The 11,530-nt window shown below is 50.1% G+C and overlaps 1 long non-coding RNA gene and 1 pseudogene across 1 annotated transcript; both read left to right on the plus strand.

Moving 5' to 3' along the window:
- On the plus strand, positions 1-7,396 carry LOC102758306 (annotated as a pseudogene).
- A 1,552-nt stretch (positions 7,397-8,948) lies between these two features.
- Positions 8,949-9,845, plus strand: LOC107184589. Its single transcript, XR_001515459.1, has 3 exons — positions 8,949-9,042; positions 9,375-9,406; positions 9,803-9,845. It is a non-coding gene; the product is annotated as an uncharacterized LOC107184589 (long non-coding RNA).
- The last annotated feature ends 1,685 nt before the right edge of the window (positions 9,846-11,530 follow it).

Below are 11,530 nucleotides of genomic sequence, written 5' to 3' on the forward strand. Positions count from 1 at the left end.
ATGGAGTCCCCCTTAGCCCCTGCCCACAGAGGACTTGACCCCAGGCAAGGGCTCCTGCTGACTGGTAAGAGGGGGCAACTATCTGGTGGTGCATGGGAGGAGGAGAGGCACAGGCTAGCTGGGGATGCCTGGGGAGCACAGGCTCTCAGAGAAAACAAGGGGGAGGGGATCAGGCTTCTGTTTGGACTTCAGAGGAGAAGACAGGGGAGCAGAGTAGGGTGGGGGACGGGACTCGGAAACAGGCAAATGATGTGGAAGTGGTGAGGAACAGGAAAATCACAATGGCTGCTCATTTCCCAACTTACTTATCACTGAGAGCTGAATGCTGAAAACTTTTTAAAAAATATATTTGTATTGATTTCAGAGAGGAAGGGAGATGGAGAGGGAGGGAGAGAGAGAAACATCAATGATGAGAGAGAATCACTGATTGACTGCCTCTTACATGCCCCCCAATGGGGATTGAGCCCAGAACCCCGGCATGTGCCCTTGACCGGAATTGAACCTGAGACCCTTCAGTCCACAGGCCGATGCTCTATCCACTGAGCCAAACTGGCTAGGGCTGAAAACTTTTGTTTAGATAATAACAATTTATATGAGGAGATAGGAAATTTAACCAGGGGCACTAAACATTGATCTTACCTCCAAGCTCAGAAATGGAGGAGGCCTAGGACCCTGCAACACTCACTCATTCACCCACATGTACCTATAGCCTGTTGGAGGCACTGTGGGTGCAACAAGATCAGAGAAGCCCCTGCCCCCATGAAGCTCATGTTCTATGGGAGGGAGACAGACAAGGGAAGATCTAGATGAGATATCAGGTACCTCTAGTGCCATGCAGGGAAAGGCCAAAGAGTAAAGACAGAAGTCTTTAGAGAAGATGATCAGCAAAGGTATCTCTAAGGACACCCAGGAGTGTAAGCAGGGATCTGAGGGTAGACACCTGGGTAACAGTATTCAAAACAGAGGAAATAAGAGCAGAGGGGGTGAAGTATTAGTGGCCATGCTGCTGACCTTGACCACAGGACACACACACACACACACACACACACCAAAGCTGAAAGATGAAGAGACCAGCTGAAGACCCAAAGCCTCATCTCTCCTTCCCAATACATTGCTCCAAAGATTGATCAATTTCTCTCTTCCTTCCTAGCCTCACTCCTAACCCTCTGGAGCCTGCCCACCACTGCCCAGCTCACTATTGAGTCAGTGCCGCCCAATGCCGCCGAAGGGAAGGATGTGCTTCTTCGTGTCCACAACCTGCCTGGGGATCTAGTGGGCTATGCCTGGTACAAAGGGGAGAGAGTGCACAGCGACCTTCGAATACTATCATATATAATAGGTACTCCAAAAATTACCTACGGACCTGCATACAGTGATCGAGAAAAAATATACCCCAATGGATCCCTGCTGTTCCAGAACGTCACCCGGAAGGACACAGGAAACTACACCCTACTAGCCACACAGAAAGATTTCAAGGAAAAACAAGTAACTGGACAGCTCCGTGTATACTGTGAGTGATTGATCTCTGACATCTGGGTTCGGGTGGGTGAATTCTACCTCACACACAGGACTGACAGCCCTGGACTCTGCCTCCATCCCCCTCTGCATCATGTTCCAGGTTGGGTTTGGACATTTAGTGTAGGACACACACAATGGAAACAAACTTCCTAAGATAAGAATTCCATTCCTGGTGCTGCCACAGAGAGAAGTCTGATGGGAATCACCCAGCAGAAGGAGACTCAACAGAGTCTCAGTCCAGCCCCTAGCCCTCTCCCCATGACCATGACACTGAGAAAACCCTGCAGAGCTTGGTCACACCCTGGCCTGAGAGGACCATGGAATCCTCACAGAGAAGCTCAGCCTGGGAACACCTCCCGGATCCCTGTCCCAGGGCTCCTGAATCCAGGGAACCTGGGGAGCCTGTGTCAGGTTGGGTTTGACCTCCTGGGAGGGCTGGGTGGGAGCAGTGACTCTACTCCTGCTCACCAGCCAGGGCTCAGCCCCAAGAGCCACATCAGGACAGGGACAGAGCCTAGTCTTCACCTAAGATGGTATCAGGAGAGCACAGATAAACACAATACCCCGTTTCATTAGCTGACTCATCTGAGGAACTTAGGAGACTCCGGAGGGAGATCAGGTCTCCAGGAAGGAACAGAGGAGAGAAGATGCTCCTGGCAGCTCCTCATCCACAAGGGGTCAGCCTAGGAATTCTCTCTCGTGGAGGCAAATAATGGTAGTGACCATTTAAGTCAGTGTCTCCTCTATACCGAGCTTGAGGTCAAGTATTCAGGGATGTTTTAAGGTCAATTCACAGACAACATGGTAATCCAGAGTGCATTTACCATTTGTTCTGTTTTTATTCAGGGGAAAGGGAGGCACAGTGTGATACAGTCACTGAATCAGGCTCCCACAGACACAGCAAGGTCCTTGTATAGCCACAGTCCCATCCTCTCTTCCACCACGAGGGTCTTAGGTGTCCGTGGACCCTGAGACCAGCCCTTGGTTCAGTGCTTGTTCTTAGCAGTCCCCAACTCAAGGTAGATTTTCTGGTCTGGTGATTAAGGAAATCATGCTGCATAATCGTTAGAGAGACTGGAACCTGGATGCAGAGTCCTAAAAGGTTTTAGCCACACCTGTTCCCTGTCCCTACAGGTGCTGAGAGCCATGTCCATCTATCTGACCACTTGTCCCTAAAACCCCCTCAGGAGCTAAGTCCCTTGGTGACTATGGGGCTGTTCCACCGGAGTAGGTTTTCCAGGCTGCACTGTTCCTGCCCTGGGGCAGCTGTGGGCTCTTGGTCCCTGGGGTCTTTGAAATCACCTGTGACCCCCACTTCTCACCAAGGACATTCTGCCTCTCTCTGCTCCTTCCGTGTCCCTTATCTGCCTCCTCCTTTTCTCCAGACACACTGCCCTGCTCTGCTCTGCTTCCAAAACCATGCAGTCTCCCCAGATTGTCCTGCTAGCGCCTATGTCCAGGCCCACCCTTCCGGACAATAGGAAAGGACACAGAAATCAGTGGGAGCAACAGCCTCGGCTCCATCATGAGCCAGTTTCCCAGGTCAACAGGTGAGAGAGCCTCTGCTGGACCCCCATCTAGGGCTCCTTCCCCCCACACACACACACCCCGCCCCCGAGGCCAACAAGAGGAACAGGCCACATGACAGAGACATATAAACCATTAGCCTACTCTCTATATGACTGTCCAGGGCATCAAAGACAGAAGGACAGGTCCCAGTCCCCACAGCTCACGGGTTCATTTCACCCCTGACTGGAGACTCATACTCTTGTCCTGGTGTGAGGCTCCCATTCCTCCACTGGCTCCCGAGACCTTCCCAAGGTGGGCCTGGTGACCCTGGACCATCTGAATGGTTCACTGCCTGTTTCACACACGTGTGTCCTTATGAAGGCACCTTGACCACAGGTTGGGATCCTCTCAGATGGTGAGATACACCAGCCACTCTCCTTTCTCTTAGACGCTGCCCAATATGAATGAATTTGACTAAACCCAGTTGTTTCCTGACTTAGAAAGACAAGGAAAAACGCATGCTATATGCAGTGTGGGGGCTCCTCCCCATCTGCCTGACTGTCCATAGAAACAGGGAGGGACCGTCTCCCTAACTTTACTAACATGACACATGTCCTTTCTACCAATCTGGTGTCATACCTCCCTTAATACAGCAGAGACACCTGGACTCACAACCCCACCCCCACCCCCCAGGTACTTCTGTTCTCTTAGCAGAACTCACCTTCTCTCTATCCCAGGGAGTCCCTCATTTCAAACCCACTGTGGCATCTTCCTTTGGTCACAGCGTGACCTGATTTGATGACAGAACTTGGTCTATGACCTTCATGCTCTCTAATAGAGAATCCTCCAAAAACTGGCATTAGAACTTCGGGGCATGAGTGATTTCCACATACTCTTTCACCATTTAAAACAGAATCTGTCTCATCATTGCCAAACAGAAATTGTCCGTGAGGGCCATATCTTCAGTGAGTTCATGCTCCCGCACCTTCCATAAACCCCCCTTCTGTACGTGCTATTGTTTGTGTGTTGAGGAAGGATCCCTGCCCTCTGCAGTCCTAGAAAGGACATTAAAGACCCAAGGGCAGAGAGCCTGGCTCTGCTGCCACCATCAGCCAGCTCCCGCCATCCCTCACTCTTTTCTAAATCTTTCAGGGGTCACTGTTTCATGTCAGTCACCAGTGAGTTTCTGGGCAGATGGCCACACCTTGTGGCCCTGCAGTCTGGGTACTAAACTCAATGCCAGACTTGTTTCTGGTCTCCTGTGTATTGTTTCTGCTCAGACACCCAGTTCCAGGCTACACTGACCAGTCCTCTTGGGGTTTAAGGACTATGCGGTGGCCCATCATTACTCATCCTGGACTGTGAGGCTTCAGTGGAAACACATGTCGACCTGAAAATGTAGGTCTGTGTAGCTGGAGGTCTCAGCACCTGCACATCCCAGGTGAGACCACAAAGTCAGCCAGGCAGTCAGCAGGTCAGTGAGGGACCAGGACAGGTGCTGGGTTGTCTCTGACTCCCAGTCCTGTGTCTCTCTGTGATGAAACCCTGATAGTATCTGACACCTGAGAAAGCCTGTGCTTTTTCTCCCAGACATAGAGCAGGCAGCCTTGCAATCAATCTCTGAGCACTCAGCTCCTCATGCATTTGTTTGTCTTGTGATGCGCAGACCTGCCTTACTTCTTGAAGAACTCAAGTTGGCTGAGGGGCACTAATTCTGATTGAAGAAGCCTTTGGAGGACTCAATGGGCAATGTTCTCTCTGTTTTCTGCACAGTGGAATTACCCAAACCCAACATCACAAGCAACAACTCCAACCCTGAGGAGCACAAAGACCCTGTCGTGTTAACATGTGAATCTCGGACTCAGAACACTACCTACCTGTGGTTGATCAACAGTCAGAGTCTCCTGGTCAGTTCCAGGCTGCAGCTGTCCAAGGACAACAAGACTCTCACGTTACTCCCTGTAACAAGGAATGACACAGGACCCTATGAGTGTGAAATCCGGAATCCCATGGGTGCTGGTCGCAGTGACCCATTCATCCTGAATGTTCTCTGTGAGTTACTTCTGTCCCTGCCTGGGCCAGGCTGCCACCCAAATTCACATTGCTGGAGGCCAGGCTATATCCGTCCCTCTCAGGTCCAAGTACACAGACCCCCACTCTGAACACACAGGGTGGCAATGAGTTCCTGTACCAGGCACATCTGGGCAGGCTCAGCCTTGAGCCAAGATGGGAGGAGACAGGATTCTGCAGTTTGGAGAGTCTCAGGGTTAACAAACTTCAAGGGACAAACAGGTTAATGTCTCAGACTCAGGCTCAGGAAACACAGGGGGCTATGGGTGGGACATTTTAAAACAAGGCTGTGACCAATTTCAGAGGGACAGTGTGACCCTTACAGAGCTAGGACCTTTCCCATCCCTCTGATTAAATCATGTGTGGCTTTGTTCTCTTTGCTCCAGATGGCCCGGATGCCCCCTACCATTTACCCCTCTGATTCCCATTACCTACGTGGGACAAACCTCAACCTCTCCTGCCATGCAGCTGCTAACCCACCTGCACAGTATTCCTGGTTTTTCAATGGGAGGCCCCAACACCCCAAACAGGAGCTCTTTATCCCCAACGTCGCTTCCAATGATAGTGGATCCTATGCCTGCCTCGCCCATAACTCTGTCACTGGCCTCAATAGGACCACTGTCAAGACTATCACAATCTCTGGTAAGTGCCTCTTGGATCATCACCACCAGGCTGTGGGGTACAGGTCTGTCTGGTTTATAGAAGGAGCCTAAAGGGTGTTGTCTCCCACCCAGTGGCCATAGACACAAGCAAATCACAGCCTTCCCATGAGCCCTCCCACTATATCTCTGTAGACTCTCCTCCCCTTGCTCTTCTGATCTCTCTTGGCAGAACTGGGGTCTGGCTTTGGAAAGTGAGGAGGGGGGCTCTCTTAGCCCCAGAAAGAGTCAAGTGGTGGAGGGAGGGAAATTTCCATAGGGGAAAATAAGGGCCCTCAAGGCAAAGTTACTTCTTCTGTCACTAACACTTTCCTTCTGTCACCTTTTTCTTATCTGTTACCTGATCCATGTGCTACAAGGAACATACAAGGCTTTGAATAAGTTCATCTCTTTTCCCCAAACTAAAGGAGAAAACCACCTCTGAGGAGGGGTGAGCAGGACAGACCCCTGCTCCCTGCACTGCTCCAGGCTCACCTGGTGACTGGCTGCTCTGAGCCCTCTGTGGTGGGACAGGGGTCTGTGGTGAAGGTGCATGAGTAGCCTGGCTTCCAACTGGACAAATCATGTCACCCATCGACACCATGGCCTCCCTCAGACCAGGTTGCATGGAAATGGGAGAGAGTGAGTCACGGGGGAAACTCCTCTGAGCTGTGTCCTGGCTCTGAAGTTACCAGTTGCACAGCACTGTGTGACACGAGCCTATGTGGCATTCCTATGGAGCACAGTGAATGGTGGTGCTTACTTGACAAGTAGGTAGATTCATGGGACAGTAGGAGCAGGAACACATGGTGTGTAGTTTACTGAAGACGCTAAGAGTACCAGCCTGATGTTAAACCTGACTACTTCTCTCTAGGGACTTCCTTCTCCCTGATATTCAATCCACAGGCCAGGAAGTGAAAATCCTATTCAGACTGTGAAATCCTTTAGATTGAAACTTCTGCAGGTCCTAAGGTCAGGAAGACTGGCTGGGCTATATTCTCTGATAAATTATTTAACAAAAAGGAAATGCCTTCCCATCGCTTCTTATAGCACTATACTAGAGAGGGGGTGTGAGTATTTAGAAATTAGAGAAAGGTCTGGGAAAGAGGTCAGAGTCCTCCTCTGGTGACCCTTACAAACATCACTGTGGACTGTGAGTGACTGACATCACTGTGGAAGGAGCCCACTCTCAGTCAGTCACCTCCTCTGTTCTCCACAGAGCCCGTGGGAAAGCCCTCCATCCGAGCCAGCAATGCCACAGTCACAGAGCATAAGGACGCCGTGGTCCTGACCTGCCTCACAAATGACAGGGGGATCTCCATCCGGTGGCTCTTCAAGAACCAGAATCTCCTGCTCACGGACAGGATGAAGCTGTCCCAGGGCAACAGCACCCTCACCATAGACCCCGTCAGGAGGGAGGACTCTGGGGATTATCAGTGTGAGGTCTTCAACCCAGTCAGTTCGAGCATAAGTGAGCCTCTCAGGTTGGATGTGCAATGTAAGTGACTCTCCACCTCTCTCACTTGTTCTTTGTATTTTTCACGGGCAGGGGGTGAGATGGATGAAAGCCTTGAGGAGGTGGGAGCCTCCTTCAGAGCCTACAGAGCACATGGGTACGGACCCTAGAATTAGACTAATCTCATCATTGCCTCCGTTCTATGAGTATAAACTGTCTCACCCATTTGAGCATCAGTTTCCTTGTCTCTAAACTGGAATAAAACAGCTGGACCTAAACACCGTTGTTAGGATAATTCTTGTGAGGTTAATGAGTTAAAGCCCTCAGCCAGGGTCATGCTCAGTCAGCACTCAGTCAGTGTACCAATTATTATTGTTATTTTTATAAACGCTGCTGTCAGTAGCTGTGAAGTCAAGCAGAACTTGGTGAAAATGTCATTTATCACTCACCAGTTCTGTGACCTCCAGCCATTTATTAAGCACCTCCCATCCCTGATTTTGTTTGTTCTCAAGGGGTGACACCCCCATCGCTGGTGGAGGTGGAAGGATCAGATGACATGAAAGTATAGTATTTCCCACCCTACTGAACCATTGAAAACACTCAGCACATTTTTATTACTCATCAGCACTGAGTTGGCAGGTAAGGTGCCCGCTAAGACTGTCCTTAGTGATGCAAAAGAAGAAACAGGGGTAAGAGACAGAATATGTGAGGGCAAGATGAGTGAAGAGGAAAATTACCAAGACATTGGAATGGTGGGTGTGAGAGTACGTGAAAAGGTAGAGCCAATGGAAGGTTTCAAATGTGCAAACCAGAGAATGATGCAACAACCGGAAGTGGGGTGTCAGGAGGACTGACACTCCCAAACAGCACAGACCAGGTGGCAGTTCCTTCCTCCCTTACCACAAGAAGGACAAAGACCCCGTCCTCAGAGGGTTCTGGGCCGGCTCCCTGTGGCCTCCCACCTTCCCCATGGATGCCCCTAACTCCCCCCATCCAGTGCCTCCCTCACCAGTTGCTGGCCAGGGAGGTTTCCTCAACAGCTTCCTCACCTATAAATGAGGAACAATTAAGGAACTGTGCCCTCAGGATTGTCCTGGTTCCCTCCACACACCTGCAGCAGTGCCAGCAGATAGTAAGTGCTCAGTAAGGCACCTCCTGCTATTTAAGTCCACCCTCCAGGTGAGGAGATGGGCTGCCTCAGGGTCTGAAAGTCATCCTGGCCAAGGCCACACAGCTGAGGGTGGAAGAGCCTGAACAGACTGAGTGGGTCAAATGCCCCCATGAAGCCAGTTTGGTAACCACAATCCTGATCTGTGAAATAGGAAGCCTGGCCTGGACAGGACAGCAGAAACTGTGGTGTGGTTTTTGCCTCTAGTTCAGGTGGATGGAGACAGGACAGGCCACTGTCACAGTGTAGCTCTGTAGGCCTGAGGGGCACAGGTCTGGCCACAGCAAGGCACCACACTCATCCAGATGCTACATGAGTCTGGCACTGCTGCCACCTGCAGCCTTGACCTTTCCACTAAGTCAGACCCTCAGGGTGGATTCCTGTCGTGGGTCCTCAGTCCCTTCCCTGGTAACTCCTCCCAGACCCCCATCTGCCTGTGGGTCCTTCCCCTGTGGGCCCAAGTCAACTGTGGATCCTGAACACCTTGCCTCAGTTCCTCATTCCTGGGCCCGTCCCCCAAACAGCGAAGAGAGGCCTCCACCCTCAGCTGGGATAGGAGACCCTCCTTGCCCCGTATTGTGACACCAAAGCTCCCCTGCACCCCTCACAAGTAAGTCTGACCTTTCCCAGGGCCAGTGATCCGCATGGCCTCCGAGAGCACCCACATTCAGCAGCCACCCCTGGTGAGTGTCTGTTTACCCTGGAGCCCCTGGGCCTGCCCCACAGTGACCACCCCTGCCCTTGTCCCTCAGGCTCTGGCCCTTCCCTGGCCTTCATGGGGGATTCTCATCACCACTCTGCACAGAGGACCCTTACTCTCCAGTCAACCTGACCTGTAGGTTGTGTCATGTGTCACCACCTCTCCCTCACTGGACCCTGAAATGGCCAGAGGGTCTTGCCCTGAGAGATGACCTTTCATCCCTGGCTCTTGGGAGCTAAAGAGCCACCCCCTCCTGGGAGAACAGGCCAAAGCTTCCTCCCCATGGGTGCTAATGCCTGCTGTCTCTGCTCCTAGGCCAGGGTCCCTCTGGAACCTCTGCCTTCCCGGTAAGTCCACCCTCTCCCTGTTCCCTCACCCAGGGCCTCAGTGTCCCACGCTCAGGGCAGGGGCACCCTCCAACCTCTCAACACAGCACAGACCCCTTCCCCAAAACAGACAGCACTAGGGGAGCCCCACCCTGGCCTAGTGGGGCCCTCACATCAGGGGTGGACAGGGCACAGACAGAGTCTGAGGGGAACCCTGGAGTCCAGCATGGAGCAGAATGGGCACCAGGAACAACAGTCAGGGTCCCAGGTTTACAAGGGTGAGGGGGTGCAGTGAGGGCTGAAATTGGGGTGCTGGGCTACAGGTGTGAAGGCAGCTGCTCATGAGGCAGAGCTGTCAGTCCTGCGGAGAAAACCCTCCCTCCCCATCCTCTGATGCCCTCTCTCCATCCTGCACAGAACCCCCAACCCGACCCCAAGACAACAGGCCCCATCTATGAGGTGAGTGTGGGTTATGAACCTTATGACCTGCAGGTCCCAGGGGCCCCAGGATCTGCCCCCAGCCCAGCCCTGACTGTGCTTCCAGGCTCAGAAAAGGGCAGAAAAAGTGAAAACAGGGGGGGAGGAGGAGGTGCCCAGGACAGACACCCCAGCACAGTTAGCCCCCATGGCGCCTGTGTTCTGAGGAAGCTGCAGGGCTCAGAGATCTCTTCTTTCTTTGACAGGAATTACTCCACCCAAACACAGAGGTGTACTGCCGCATCATCCCCAGAGCAGAAGTGGCGTCTTAGTTCCTCCAGGACCTGACACCCCAGACCCTGTGGATGTGGCCTGCACCAGAGAACCAGCTCTGAGCATCATGCTAAGCGAAATAAGCCAGTCAGAGAAAGATAAATATCACATGATCTCACTCATTTGGGGAATATAATGAACAACATAAACTGACGAACAAAAATAGAGCCAGATTGGCGGGGGGGGGGATATTTTAGAATATAATAGTAGTCATCCTGTTATTGGCAGATTTTTATTATTTCCTACAATGTTTGTGATATAATACTATATTATACAGTTTAGATAATATTATTATACTTAAAATCCTATTTTCTTGAAATATTAATGTTTATTGCATGCAGTATTATATTAAGGTCAATTTTCTTGAATAATTTATCTTTCTTGCATGTAATATTATTATATTTAAAATAGTTTCTCTTGACCCCTAGCCGGTTTTGCTCAGTGGATAGAGCGTTGGCCTTTGGACTCAAGGGTCCCTGGTTCAATTCCAGTCAGGGGCATGTACCTGGGTTGCGGACACATCCCCGGTAGGGAATGTGCAGGAGGCGGCTGATCGATGTTTCTCTCCCATCGATGTTTCTACCTCTCTATCTCTCTCCCTTCCTCTCTGTAAAAAAATCAATAAAATATATTTTTAAAAATATAGTTTCTCTTGAGATAAAAAATAAAATAAAAACTAAAATGCTGTAAGGACTTGCTGAGAAGAAACAGAGAGAGAAACCTAGCCATATAGAATATTTTAATTCTATAGCCATTTTATTTAGCCATTTTATTTATAGCCATTTTAGGCTATAAATAAGTACCTCTCAATAATAACCCTAAATGTAAATGGATTAAATACTCCAATCAAAAGGCATAGGGTAGCTGAATGGATTCAAAAATATGACCCAACTATATGCTGTCTACAAGAGACATGCAATGGAAAAGAAAAAAAAGCTGGAAGAACAATACTCATATCTGACAAAATAGACTTCAAAATGAAGGCCAACTCAAGAGACACCAAAGGTCACTGCATAATACTAAAAAGATCAATCCAACAAGACTATATAACCCTGGTAAACATATATGCACCCAATATAGGTGCACCTCAATATATAAAAAATCTTCTAGAGGACTTTAACAGAGATATTGACAACAATACAGTCATAGTAGAAGACTTTAACACCACTCAGACTTCACTGGACAGATCTTCCAGTCAAAAAATTAGTAAGGAAACAGAGATTCTAAAGGGCACATTGGATCAGATGGATTTAACAGACATTTATAGAACATTTTAGCCAACAAAGCAGAATATACATTCTTCTCAAGTGCATATGGAACATTCACAAAGATAGACCACATGTTAGGACACAAAACAAGTTTCTACAAGTTCAAAAGACTGAAATCATATCAAGA

This window comes from Myotis davidii, unplaced genomic scaffold, assembly GCF_000327345.1.
Source record: "Myotis davidii unplaced genomic scaffold, ASM32734v1 scaffold2107, whole genome shotgun sequence".
NCBI lineage: Eukaryota > Metazoa > Chordata > Mammalia > Chiroptera > Vespertilionidae > Myotis > Myotis davidii.